General features: G+C 34.6%; 1 pseudogene; it reads left to right on the forward strand.

Moving 5' to 3' along the window:
• LOC102514144 overlaps window positions 1-15,352 on the forward strand; it is a 302,117-nt pseudogene that overhangs the window by 169,450 nt on the left and 117,315 nt on the right.

Consider the following 15,352-nt stretch of genomic DNA (forward strand, 5'->3'; position numbering starts at 1 on the left):
GAGACATGTAGCTCTTAGCACACTATCCATTCTGAAGAGATGCTAAATAATAAAATGATACGTAATGTCACGTAAAAATTTATTTACATAAATCGTATTTCATTCTATCCTGTGATGAGAACATTGATTTTTGTATAGTGTTTTTAGCTCTTCATGTTACTTTAATACTTTATTTCTTGGAAAATTATAACCATTCATCTTAACAATGCTATGTATTTTAGTAGTATGCAGAAGAAAGGCTGTTAATGATATACCTGCCTCTTTTACCTTGTGGGAATTGAAAATGTAACTCCTATTATGGCCAAGTATTTTCTTCTATGATGGAATAAGCATGCGTCTTTCTTAAAAATCCATGAGGTATGGGGATGGGAGAAAGTGCTTACTGACAGCACTCCCAAGGGCTCAGAAGTAACTGTCTGTATGATAGAAAAATATGTGAATCTGAGTCAGCTTTAGGAAAAGCTTTGCAAACAACTCATATTACCAAAGGAAAGCCTGTACTATCAATGACCTCATTGTCTGAGATCTTTATGTCTAGAAAAATAATACTATTCATATCACAAGTGAATTTCACCAAAGATCTTGTTAGGATCCTCTAGGTACTGGTAGAATATTAATCTTACATATGACATGAAACTTGCCACGTATCTGTGAATAAAAATGCAAAGGTCCTTTATGAACTTTTATTATTGATGTGAGATATTGTGAGTGCATCCAGGCAGATTCCCTTTAAAGTGAGTCATGTGCTTTAGAAAGACATGTCAAAATTATGAACAACTGTAATTTCAATCCTGAAAGGACCATCCATAATATCATTTTCCTTAGCCTAGGTAACAAAATAAATGCAGTGTTTAAAAGCAACACTTACTTACTCAATTGGCTTTGTCTCCTCAGTTTTGGAATCATAAGTGGCTCTTGAGCTCTTCCACCCACTGATTTTCAGTTCAACCGACATTTTAACTGATGATAAAATCCTTCATCTTTCCTTTGATGGTATTTATGTAATGGAAATCAACACAAAGCAACTTAAAAAACAGCTTAAGAAAATAATGAGGCTTAATGATAACTTTTATGGCAACTCCAACTTTCACTCATAGGGTAAGGCTATCTGGGGCAGATGTTTCTCTGCAATTAAGCAAACAAACAATCAAAAAAACTACCCTGTTTTGTTCTTTTAGGAGAATGTGGAGAGGAAAATAATCTTCCATAGTCTCTCCAACACAGCCACTTTACAGGGAGACCGGGAAGATGCCTAGCTTTTAACACCAAAAATCATTCTCATCAAAATCTCTGAGTTATAAGTTCTCTAAAGGCTTATTTGACTGATTTCCATGGAAAAAGTTCACCTCCCCTACGTAACTGAATCCAAGTCTTCCATCCCTCATCCCCAGTTTGCTCAGTTCTCCATCAGTCCTCTTACATAGCTTCCCTCTCCTCCTATCATCCCTGTTGCATAGGTTTTGGAAATGATACTCAACATTCTCTTTGCTTTCCACTACACTTTCTCCTACGTAACTTTTCCTGATTATCATCTCTCCCCTACTAGTAGTCTAGGATTTTCATACCCTTTTATTATACTTCTTTTAATCTTTCAACTGCTGGTATTCCTTATCATACCAGTGGGGAGTAATCCCAAGGGGCCACCCCTTACTCTTTCTTCCATTCCCATAGGTCACTTTCCTTTTGAGCCTGGCCCAGCCTTAGATTCATTCTCAATACAGTGAGTGTTCCAGGCAGCCACTATTATTTGGTATGAATTCACTTACAAGAACTTTCAGTCCTGCTTAACACCTTCTTGATTAATTTCAGCTCAAAATCTGAAGCTTTCTCATGCCAATCTTCTGTCATCATCACTGGGGAATTAAATATTTATGTGGTGACTCTTTTATCACTCCCACAGACAGTTTTCTTTTAAATCTCTTTATCTGCATGGATTTCCATCTAATTCTATTTTTATCCTCACTGGAATAGCTACAATTTGTATCTAATTACCAGTGGGAATTACTGCCTCAGCGATCTGAACCTCTGACATACTTAATTGTCTGTATCTTGCATTTCTTTGCTTTTATAAAACATTTCTACTTTACTTTCAATACTCATCTTAGTGACTTCCTTTTCATATTTTTCACGCTCTAGAAGTCCCTTCTTCACCTCCCTTACCATTCTTCCCATCTGGTTTAAATCCTGATGTAAATCTCAGTCTTCTGGCCTACTGACATGTCCACCCTTCAATTCCCAACTATGAATGAACATTTATGTATGGCATTGCCAATCCCAGGCTGCTCAGCCTTCAAAGAGATTGCATGTATGATATGTTTTAGCTATTCAGCATCTGCTATTTGTAAATATGGGCTATAATCCCTTCATTTTCTTTATCATCAATTTGTCTTACTATGATTCCCCTATAATCCCTTGTTTTAAAATTCTGGCTTTCCTTGTGGTTGGAAAAGCTTGAATCTCTGAGGAGATAATGCTTGAACATAAACCTGGGCGATAAGAAGGAGTCAACCTGGCAAAAATCTATGGATGAGGAAGTATTCTAGGCAGAGCAAATGAAAGACTTAAAGGTTTTGATTCAGAAGATAGTTTTGTATCTTAAAGAAACAGAATGTCTAGCTGGAGTATACTGAGAGAAGTGGTAAAGGGGAGTTGAGATGAAGAAGCCTCTAGTCCGTAGTAACAATTTTGTATTGTATTTCAAGTGAAATACACTTAGGGTTTCAGCCTTGGTGTTACTGAAATTAGGGGCCAGATCATCCTTTGTTGTTGGGCTGTCCTGTGTGTTGTAGGATGTTTAGCAGCAGACTTAGCCTCTACACACTAGATGTCAATAGTACCTTCCCCTCATTGTGACAACCAAAATTATTTCCAAACATTGCCGTTTTTTTCCCCTCCGGGACAAAAATCACTCTCCAGGGAGGCCATTGAAGTGTTTCCAGGAGTAAAGTGACTTGATTTGTTGTCTATTTAAAATTGTTGATGTGGCATCTTTGGAAAGAATGGGCTTTAAGAAAGTAAGATTGGAAGCAGAGAGAGTTCAGAGGCTCTGTCTGCTCTCCAGGTGTGGGAAGGTGGTGCGATGGAGTGCAGTGGTTGTTATGAAGGTTGTTTAACACACTTTATGCTTGAAGGTATTCCTAGAATTCGGTCAGTAAGAAGTTGCATGGAAACAACTGGAGCTGAAAGACTGAGTTAACTAGAACAAAAACATTGGAGTCATTAGCATTTGTATTATAGTAGTTGAATTTACAAAGGACCAGTGAATAATATCCCTTTCTTTCTCTCTCAAGTTGAGAAGGATTAAAATGTAGGTCTAGAACTCCTTCCTCTTAACACAAAATGGACCAGAGACTTAAGAGATCAAAATATAAAATTCTTAGGATAAAATTTTAATGTACATCTTCATGACTTTTGATTAAACAGAAGTAACAAATATAGCAAAAACAAACAAACAAAAATTAGGTAAATTGCACTGAATCAAAAATAAGACCTTGTGCTTCAAAGGTCACTCTCAAGAAAGAGAAGAGGAAATATACAGAATGGGAAAAAATAATGGCAGATTCTGTATCTGATAAGGATATAATATCTAAAATATATAAAAATCATTACAGCTCAACAATAAAAGCATTTTAAAATGGGCAAAGGGTTTGAATAGCTATTTCTCCAAAGAAGATACACAAATGGCCAATAATCATGTGAAAAAAAGTGTTCAACATCATTAGGAAAATACAAATCAAAACTATGATGATATATACGACTTTACATCCACTAGGATGGCTCTAGGAAAAAAAGATGGATCACAAGTATTGGTAAGGTTGTGAAAAAATTGGAACACTCAAATATTGCTTGTGGGAATATAAAATGGTACAGTCATTTTAAAAATAGTTTGACAGCTTCTCAAAGTTAAACATAGAATTACCAATTCCACGCCTAGATGTATGCCCAAGATAATTGAAGATATAGGTCCATTGAAAAATTGTACACAAATATTCACAGCAGCATTATTCATAAAAACCGTAAGTGGAAACAGACCAAGTATCAATCAATTGATGAATGGGTAAGTGAAATGTGTATATCCATGCAGTGGAATACTATTCAGCTATAAAAAAAGGAATGAACTACTGATACATGCTACTATATGGATGAACCTGGAACCTTGAAAACATAATGCTAAATGAAAAAAGCCAGACCAAAACGTCCAATAGTATATGATTCCATTTCTATAAAATGACCAGAATAAGCAAATCTATAGAATCAGTAGATTAGTACTTTTAAAGAATTAGAGAAGGCAGAGGGGAAATGTTTACTAATGGGTATGGCATGTATTTTAGAGGGTAATGAAAATGTTCTAGAATTCTATATTGGTGATGGTTGTACAACTTTGTGAATATACCAAAACCCACTGAATTGCACACTTTGAAAAGATTAATTTTATGGTATTTAATTATATCTTAATAGAATAAAAAGTATAAATATCATGGTATTTGAATTCTCTATGCACACACACGCATACACACACATATACAGACACACACACACACACACACACACACACACACACACACACAGGTTTGGCGAGCCCGCTGTTTGCTTAATCCCCTCTTCTCTTCCCAAAATGGAAAGATATTATAGGAATGAGTGGAGTTCAAAATAGTAATAGTATTATAGATAAAGGTGAATTGAAGTGTATCAATTACATATGTTGGCACAATGAATTTCTACTCTTTACCTCTGACATAAACAGATTTACCCACACAGTCACAGGCAGAGTTATTATTCAGATGCCTTCCTCAAAGATGCATTGTGGGGAAGCAGATCTGAGAGCATCCTCTCTGCAGTAGATGGAATGGAAGATAAGCACTGAAGTAACTGAGCCAAGCGTACTGGATTTCTTGCAAATGCACCAATTACATAAGAAGCTAGAGAGAGGTGAAAGTGTTAACCCCAGCTCACTTATTTCTAATGGATACAATAACTCAAGGTAACTGAGTCCTTGTGAACCAGGCAGAACAGATTTGAGAGGATGATGAGTTAGTTTTGGTCATTTTGGATTTTGTGACCATGAAACTTTTCAAGTGAAGATGTTGGTAGAAAGATGAGTATATGACTCTGGTGGCGCAGCCCCATATGACTCTGGAGTCTTAAAATCTGCCTTAGGAAATGACAGAGAAGGGTAAGAATGAGTCTCACAAGAGTTGGATTTTCGAACCCACCAAGTCAAGTCCATAGCAGCTATGAAAGTGGCTTAAGGGAAACAGTAATCCTCTGCTTAAATGGATGGATAATTCATGTTCAAAGTGAAAATTCATGATAGATGGCTGCTATAAATTTTAATAGCTCTTATGCCATGAAGTTTATTGTTTTCCTAACATTTACAGTTTTCAATATGGAGACCTTTAATTTTTGTTTTGTTTTGGCTTTTTGGCAGTAAGAAAAATCCTACTACATAAATCTATTGGCTCAGGTTTGAGAACAAACATTAAAAGTCATGATGCCTAAAATTTTTTCCTAAAAACGTTTATTTGGGCATTTGTAGAACCAATTGACATCATTTTATTGCTGTAAAAAGAGAGATACATAAAAATCTTTTCAGATGTGATCTACCTTTTCTGGAGATTATATTGAATGGACTATTTTATTAGGATAAGCTAAATAATCCAAAAGCTTCCACACACTGGGAAACTTAATGGTTTGTGAAAGAAAGGTGTCCTGGGAGCTGATATAAAAATGTGGATATAAAAGCAGATAGACACCAGGCCCTCACGTTCATAAGAAAATTATCCAATTCATTGAATGCTGATTGCCATTTTATTATCTGAATCAATACCAGTGCAGTTAATGTGTCATTTAGAAATCATTAAAGTGAAGATGGGATAATTGTCCCTCTAAACAGAAGCCTTTTGTAAAATATATTCAACCTCATATAATGAAATCACATTGAAATTTAGAGAAACTTGTGCCCAAATAGGGCTTTTGGCATTAAGCAACTTGAGCTTTCCTTTGCTCTTCAATAGACTTCATTTACTATTTAATCAAAATGTTAAGTGATTGCCAAGGCCAAAGGGATAGAGTTTAACAAACTGTTTTTCTGACTTTATTTATAATTAAATAAAATCATTAAATATTATATTACCATTCTATATTTTAATTGCATTAGAAGTAAACAATTGTAAACTATAACATCTATCTTGCAGAACAGATTCAAAGAATTTTTGAGGTAGAAATAACCATATAGATCATCTAATGCTCTCATTTTCTAGGTGAAAATGATGAAGTCTATGAATGTTAAATAATTAGATAAAAGTTAAATTTTAACTAGAATTGGAACCAGGACTCTAATGGCTCCTGAGCCCAGCTTCAGAATTCTTTTATAAAACCACATTGCCTCCAAAACTTTGTGGCAGTTGCTTGAACCAATCATTACCTTAGTCATCAACGAGCTGTTTACTTTTTCAGGTTAAGATGTTGAATATCTCTTTGCATTATTCAATATGTAACTTCACAAAAAAGTATTTTTTAAAGATTGGATTGAAATACAAGTGTGTATATTGTATGTGTATAGCTTCATAAATGTCTGTATACTGACTACTCTTGAGTGATCTACAACTTGATCAAAGAAAGAGCCTTTGTGATTCAGCACTCCAGAATTTCCATTACATACTTGTAGTCACTATCTCTCCTTCTCTATCCCAAGCCACTACTTTCCTTTGGTACATATTGTCTTGATCTTGTTCATGAGAAATTAATCAATAGTCAATCTAAGAAAGAAATGAAAATTGTTATTTGAGCCAACCTGATGATTATAACCCGGGAGACAGTCTTTCAGAAAGCTCCAGGGACTACTCTAAGGAAGTAATGGGGAAGCCAGTATATATCTGATTTTGGTGAAAAGGTACATGTAGTTCAGGCTTGTGTCTTGGTGGAAGGTAACTGATATTCCTGGGGAACAGATATCTTAGTTAATGGTTTTTGTGTTTTTCTAAATATGAGAAGATGCAAGAGACTAGGTTCCTAAAATTTTTCTCTGAAAATGTATAATTATCTGAAAGCCAGTTCTGCCTATTTTCCCAGAACACAAAGTGCCTCATCCTGATCTTTGTCCTGAATTCCTTTCAAGGTGTGTTGTAGGTCAGTGATTGCAGTTACTATTGACTTGATTCTTACAGAAATGGAAGGTGGGCAGCATTCCTTCTTTTACAGTACCCTCTTTTTTGATCTTAATTTCTATCAAGCTTTGGGAGACATTTCATGATCAGTTTGTCCTATGGAGCTAGGAATGCTCATTCCCAGGTCAGGTGAAGATTTTGTTGATAGGTCACTCAGTGTGATATTACTGGACTACACCCTGTTAACAGTAGCCCAGAGCCTCTGGACCACCTGCTTTCCTAGTCTGTTATGGTCCAGGAGATAGTTCCCTTTTGTTGCCTCTTCCCTACACTATTATAATCATTGCTCTTATATATTTGGTCAGTTGTTTCAAGTCACCTAGTCATTATTATTCTTATCAAAGGCTCAGTCACACGTTTGGTAAGGCAAGAAAAATAATCTTGTGAAATAGGCAGAATACAGATAATACAGCTGGTAATATTAATAATATGTATGTATTTATAAGTGTGTGTGTGTGTGTGTGTGTATACAGTTGACCCTTGTGCTACACAGGTTTGAACTGCACAAGTCCACTTATATGTGATATGTGAATTTTTTTCAATAAATACATTGGAAAAATTTTCTAAGATTGGCAACAACTTGAAAAGTATTATAGTTGCTGTACACCTGGAACATTGTAAATCAAATTTACTTCAATTAAAAAATTGTTTAAAAACATCTTGTAGATGAATCATGTAGCCTAGGAATATCAAAAAAAAAAAAGAAAAAGTAAGTATGTCATGAATGCATAAAATATATGTAGATACTAGTCTGTCCTTACATCGGCATATGGTGAGTGACATTTAACATAAAATTAATAATGTGTTAGTTTTCTTACTGTTTTATAACTTTGCTTTCAAAGAATTACATTATCATTCAGTATGCCCTGTCAGCCTATCATCACATGTAAATATTTTTTAAAAAAGTACCAATGATTCCAATACCATAATACTATATTATGAAAATGGCTTTAATATTGTTACCATAAAATGTTTGTAATGATTCATTCATTAGTGTATAGACTAGGCTGCATAAAGCAGTCATATGGATTACATTAGGCAACCATAAAGCAGTCATGGCAGTGCTGCTTCATTATCAATGCATGAATCATTATAATTATGAATAAATATAAATTTCTTTTTGACATTGTCTTTTTATTCTTGATATCTAGTTTTAGTAATACAAGTAACACCTACAGTGTTTTGTATCATATAAGACAATTTTGATGTAGGTACTGACAGACAATTCATTTTGTAACCAGATTAATGAAATAAAATTAATATTTTATGGCAGGACAAGAAAAATTTAAATATGAAATTTTTCTTTGTCCATTTGGGCTTCCTCCTTCCACTTTAGTGTGTCTTGTGCATCTGCATTAACCAGACCTCCTCAGGAGAAAACATTCCTTCTTAATCTCATCAAGGGTCATAACTCCGTAAGAGATAAACTTCCTATTAAATTTGTAAGGGGCCGCAATTACCCATGTCCCACTACTTGCTTTGTAGTAGATCTGGATTGTGTAAATTGTCAATAATATGTCATTTAATGCACAGCCCTCAGTCTGAAAAACTTATATAACTGTGATTTGACCTCTAACAGGCAGAACAGTCCTCAGAGCTTTCTGAAAGGCTGCTTCCCAGGTTATAATCCTCAATTTGGCTCAGATAAAATTTTCCATTTCTTTCTTAGATTGACTGATTAATATTTTATTGATAAGATGATTCATCTTGTAAACAGACAACTTAAACTTATGCTATTGATAAAGTACAGTATTGTAAATGTATTTTCTCTTCCTTATGAATTTCTTAATAACATCACTTTTCTCTAGTTCACTTCATTGTGAGAATATAATATACAATACATATAACACAAAATATATATTAATAGACTATGTTATTGGTACGGACTGCTGTCAACATTAGGCTATTAGTAGTTAAGTTTTGGGGAGTCAAAAGTTGTAATAGATTTTTCACTTGTGTGTTGTTCAAGAGCCAATTATATATATAATTTATAATCTCAAACATTTTTTCTACTCTTCTGTTCTGTGGCTTACTTTTTCATTTCTTAAAGTATATTTTGATTGAAAAAAATTTAATTTTGAAGAATGTATCCATTTTTTAATGGCCAGTGCCTTTTGTGTCCTTCTGAAAGATCTCTGCCTACCCCTAAAATGGCAAAGTTTTTTATGTTTTTTTCCTCAAAAATTAATAATTTTAACTTTTATGTTGTCCATCTCAAATTAATTTCTATGTGTGTGTGTTGTGAGATAAGAGCCATGATTCATTTCTTTTTGACATGAATATCCAGTTTTTAACATATTTATTTAAAAAAAAAAAACCCTAACCTTTTCCTATTGAATTTCCTTAGTATCTTTCTCAAAAATTATTCACCATATATGTGAAGTCTGTTTTCACTACTATACCTTTAATAAGTTTAGGAGAACAATATCAATCCAAATTTGTCTTTCTTTTTCAAGAGTGATTTAGCACTGAGTTGAATTTAAAAAAATTTTTTTCTGTATATATTTTAGAATTAGCTTGTAAATTTCTATTTGAGAAAATGCCTGCTGAAATTGTGTTTAGAATTGCTTTAATTTATAATCAATATGGGAATAATTGATATTTTAAAAATATTTCATCTTCTAATCCAGGAACTTGGCATATATCTCCATTTATTTACATTTTTCTTAGTTTTATTCTTTTTTTTAACTGAAGTACAGTCAATTACAGTATGTCAGTCTCTGTTGTACAGCACAATGTCCCAAAGTTTTTAGTGGTTTTTAATTTTTTTAATGTAAAGTTTTGAATATCTTGTGTTAAATTTATTCACATATATTTTATAAATTAAAGAAGACTATTTTAAATTTGAGAAATTTCTTTTCAGCAAGATGGTTGTGTAAGATAACCCCTGTAGCCTCATTTCAACAACAAGAATTTGGCATCCTTCCACAGACAAAAGTGTGTTTATGGGAGCCGTGGGATCCAAGTAGGAGATGGCAGAATCCTGGTAAAGTCCAAAAACAAGGAAAGTCATTTTGAGAAGACAAGTCTGCACCCAAGTGGCTGACTTGCTGACTGTGGTCCTAGCTATAGACCCAGAAACAGCTCTATATCCCTGGGGACTGGACTATAGCACTGTTTGGTTTTGGTTCTGTCACCATCATCATAGCCAAAAAGCCTGGGAGAAGTCTCGCCCACTCATGCGTTAGGTCACAGGCATCAGACCATAGTCCTGGCTGTGGACCCTGACGTGGCCCATGAAGAGTCTCCACCTCCTCTCAGTTATGGTCAACCATTTATACAGCACTTAAATTTTCTATTTTCCAGGGTGTGGAGTTTCCTGGCTTATGTCTGATTCTGTCTCAGTCTAAGTATTATGTAATTCACTTACATGTGTTAGTGCAGACATTAGGGAATTTGATTCCATTTGGATAAATTTTTAGTGTTGTTCATTCCTCTTAATTTAAAGATTAAAAGAGCTGTCCATGCTTCTGCTTGTTTTCCCTCCTTGAGTTATTTCTTTCTCTCCATAAGTTTTTGGCAGAATTTTATGGCTTCTTTTGAATTTACTAATATGTCTGCTTTACTTCTACTCACTAAATTTGATACATAGATCCTTCCAATAAATTCCCCCTATTCCCCAAGGTCAGTATTTCTCACATAACAGAATAAATTCATGGATAATAGCAAAGATGTTTTAGATTCTTGATTAAACTTTTCTTTCAATACAACACATTCTGTTTATGAGAACTTGTATTAAGTTACATTCAACACTTTTGAAGAATGTAAATGCAGTGGAAATGGCAAACTGAACAGGCAACATTGTTAGAATACATAGCCCTTTCACTTTTTGATGCTTATGACCTCTATAGATTGCACAAAATGGAAAATAACCATAAGAAGCCTGATGTGACTGATGTAAAATAACATTTAGTTCCCACAGAGAATCCTTTTTTCAAAATCTCTGTTAAGGTTAAACATCTTTCAAAAATTCGACAAAGAACATAGCATGAAAATTGACACTTAGTAACACCTGTTAAAGGGAAAAAAGAAAGGAATATTTTACACCAGGGCAGTGAGAGGAGAAACTGAGAGTGTGACTAAAAACCGAAATGAAAACTCTTCTGTTGGTGCCAACACTGATTTCACACTCCTGTGTTAGCTGCCAATTCTATTTTAAATTATTGGGCCTCTGCTGTTAAAGAAATAGATGGAATGTATCATGAATACTGCAGTCTTACTTCTTGTTGGGAGTTGATGTATCCATGATATATTCTACCTCTGCATACTAGAAATTGTCCTTGAAGTAGAGATGAATGAGCAGGTGAGATGCTGGCAAAAAGGGGGCAAAGTATGATTATTGCAAAAAAAAAAAAAAAAAAAAAAACGGCTGAGCTGGAAATTAGGATACTTTGAACTATTTTGAAATGTTTTATAAATATGGAAATCGTGACATTTTCTTTAGAATCTCCTAAAAAAATTAATTCTTGACTAGTGTTGGCATATTCTTTGGAAATTAAATTTCTGTAGACCACAGAGAAGACATTAGCAAATAAACTGGTCAAATGCCGTTTTCCTATAATATTTAAAATACCAGGACAAATTGTCTCTATTTTTCTTTATATATATATATTCATATATGCACATATATGTAAAGTCATATAAAATGTCTTGAAAAATAAGAAACGACTGATAAATCCAGTGTGAAGTAGCTGGGATTGCAGTGGCACAAATAATAAGACTATTTGATTTTTATTCATACAACTCCATGTTGTTTGCATTATAATGTATATATGTTTGTATATTATGCATGTAATTTTTAAGATAGGTTGCTTAACTGTAAACAGGTTTTAACCTCTCATGAAAAAAGGATGACTCTGAAGGCAGAGCCATGGGCCACAGAGGATTATTCCCAAGCCTTGAAACCAATAGATTCAGTCTTGTTAGATTCTGAAATTACTTGGAATTCTGTTGTTCCCTTCATTTTCTCTTCTTGAAGGAGTATATGCATAACTGTTATTCAGTGCCAGTCCTCCACTTTTATTTGGGAAGTAAATAAAACTTATTTACCAGGTCCACAGATGGAGAGAAATTTTTCAAGGAATTCAGATGGTTTAGATAATGAGATTTGGGACTTTGCAGCTAACGACACTTACATGAGATTTTGGACTTGAAATGTAATATGCTTGGATTTTTGGGGACTTTAGTATGAGGTGATTGTGTTCTATATGCAAAAAGGATGTGAATGCTTCAAGGTCAGAAGGCAGACTATGGCAGGTTGAATAATGGCCCCCAAAGATGTCCAAGTCTTAATCCCTGGCACCTAAGAATATTTTACCTTATTCTGTAAAAGGGACTTTACAGATATGATTTAGGATTTTGAAGTGAGAGATTTTTCTGGATTATCAGCCCAATATAATCATAAGGGTCCTTATAATCACATGATTGCCTCTTCGCTTAGTCAAGGAGAGGGAGATTGTACTCTAGCAAACCCTTCTTGCTAAACTTTTTAAAATAATGTACTTCAAATAGAATAGTCCATGACTGGGCTCAAGAAAACAGTCCACTTCTACAAGAATCCCAGCTGGATTTTCAGACATGTTTTCATTGCCTTTTTTGGATATCTAATTCCCTCACTTGGGGCTTTTTACAAGAGCTAATGTAACCATTTTATTCCTGGTATCTGCCTCTGTTGCCATTAGTCTGTGCATCCTATCTAGAGCCTTAAATGCAACTGCACAGTCATTGTCAAGTCATAATTAGGCAACTTATCCTGCAACATAGGAGCAGAAGGGACTAACTCCAGGCCAAAAACAGACACATTATCTGGGCAACCTTCTCAACAGCAAAATTTTGGCAATGGCAAAGATGTGGATATCTTGGACTAATGTCCTCCCTTCTGACTTTGGCCTTAGACAAAAGAGGGAACTGGAAAAAGAAGAGGTTAAAAATAGCAGAAAGGTGGCCTGGCTCTTAACAGCTAGGATGTAGTGTTCTCTTGTTGGACATGAACAATTTCACACAACACCAGCGTTGGACAAGGTTATTGTAACCATGATAAAGCAAGGCAGAAACAAGACCACTCTTTGTGGGAAACAGAAGGAAAGTTATGTTGGGAAAGGGGGTTTCTGAGGCATGATGTTGTTCTATTTCTGGCTCAGGTCTTACTTACACATATGTTCTCTTTATTATTGTTCTTTAAAATACACATATATGTCTTACACTGTGTTGTAAGTATGATATATTTCACAATAAAAATAAATACTGAGATATAGGATAAAGCTTAAATATAGAAGGTGGAAATAAAATAATAGAAAACTGAACAGGAAGGGGATTTTATTAGAGTTTAGAATCTTTACTTTTCTATCCTTTTTATGCTATTAAAATGTCAACCAATGCCTCAAAATTTTTCTAAGTAGTTCTTAAAAACTGGAATCTTAATATTTGGGAATATTGATATTTTTTATTTCCAGAGCCCAACTATATATTAAAATTTGTTAAATTCTTTTCTATTAATCAAACCTATTGCTTTATCTTTTCCAGCTTTCCACTGCAATAACAAGGAAAAAGCAGATTTAAATAGAAGAGGAACAAAAGAAAAATAAGGAACAATTTAAGATGCCCAACATGCAACTACTGTGAGTTTCATAAAGAAAAAGAGGAAATTATAAGAGGAAATAACCAAAGAAATTATAGAGAAACTTCCCCAGAATGCAAGAATATTAATCTTTATATTAAAATGATATGAGGAATTTATACTACAGTGAGTGAAGAAAGTGACTTCAGTTAACACAATTAGCCCCTCTCTGCCTGTGGGATTAAAAGATGAGTGAACACAAACTTGTCAGAGTGCAGTCTCACCTTTTGATTTAATGAAATCATGATGATATTTCTTGGTGGAAGTACTCCTTTTGTGAGTACAGAAATCTAAATACTCAGAGAGCTCATACTAATGGAGATGGGGAACTAAAATCCTTCCAATGTGTTAGGATTTTAATAGTGGGAGATATCACTCCTGATTCTACTCTTTGGTTCTTAAACACATGTGTCCCATCTATGACAGAGATTGCACCATATATCACCCACTGATTTGAGGCATACAGTAGTACATCTTTTTGATTGACATCCCAATCTTGTAGGCTATTGAATGTGCTATCAAATATGTTATGGTGATAAAAGATGTGCCAAGACCTATGAATTCTCTGTGCCATCTTTGCATTGCTATAACATATGTCTCTTAATCAAAGGATATTTTGTATGGAATACAGTGGCAATTAATAAGGCATTCTGTAATTCGATATATGGTAGGCCTAGAAGAAGAATTGTGAATAGAGATGGTAAATGTCTCTGAATAGATGTCTACTTCTGTGTGTATGGGGTGGGGTGGAGTAGTTTCCTTTCACTTTGTGGAAGACTGCATTATTGTCATAGATATCAGCTCTTTTTCTCATAATATAATTATATTCCAGCACCCTTGCTTATGTGATTTTTCCCATCCCCCTGGTAAATCGTATATGGAGTATACTTTCCCATCCCCATTACTGGGCTTAGTCATGTGAATTGTTTTGGTCAAAAGAAAATGAGTGGACGTGATTTATGCCATTTGTACACAGAGAGTAGAGACTGTCAATGAATTATGTAATTGATTTGTTTCAGCCTCCTCTGAGTTTGCCCTCTGTCACAATTGCATGGTATCCCAAATTAGAATAGCTCTTTCATCATGGGTCGCAGTTTAGAACAATGGGATAAAAGCCAAATGGAATAGACCCACAGCCAACACATGTAACACAAACAAGAAATAGTTTTTCCTGCTATTGCTATTGTTTAAACTCCTGATAGGTTGAGATTGATTTTTACTGTAACAAAATCCATCTAATGAACATGGTATAAGGAATCCAAGTAAATCAGTGTGTCACCAGGTGACCAGTTAGTACCGCCGGGGAATGAAACAGAATTGGGACTAAAACATTGGCAATTACTTTTGGCAGGTTGAGCATAATAGCGGTAGCCAAATAACCCTAGTAGAGGAACTGCCTCTTGTTCAATCCGTACACAGCCATCATCCTACTGTCAGTATCCACTTTGTAAATAGGCCCATGGAGAAAGCACGTGGATGGCTGATGGTTACAGGGTAGTTCATATGCTCCATCTTATCTGTGACAGCTTCATTCCTAGTGCCATCCACTGGTGGACATTTATAGGGCTCA

This window comes from Camelus ferus, chromosome 26 (assembly GCF_009834535.1).
Source record: "Camelus ferus isolate YT-003-E chromosome 26, BCGSAC_Cfer_1.0, whole genome shotgun sequence".
Taxonomy (NCBI): Eukaryota; Metazoa; Chordata; class Mammalia; order Artiodactyla; family Camelidae; genus Camelus; species Camelus ferus.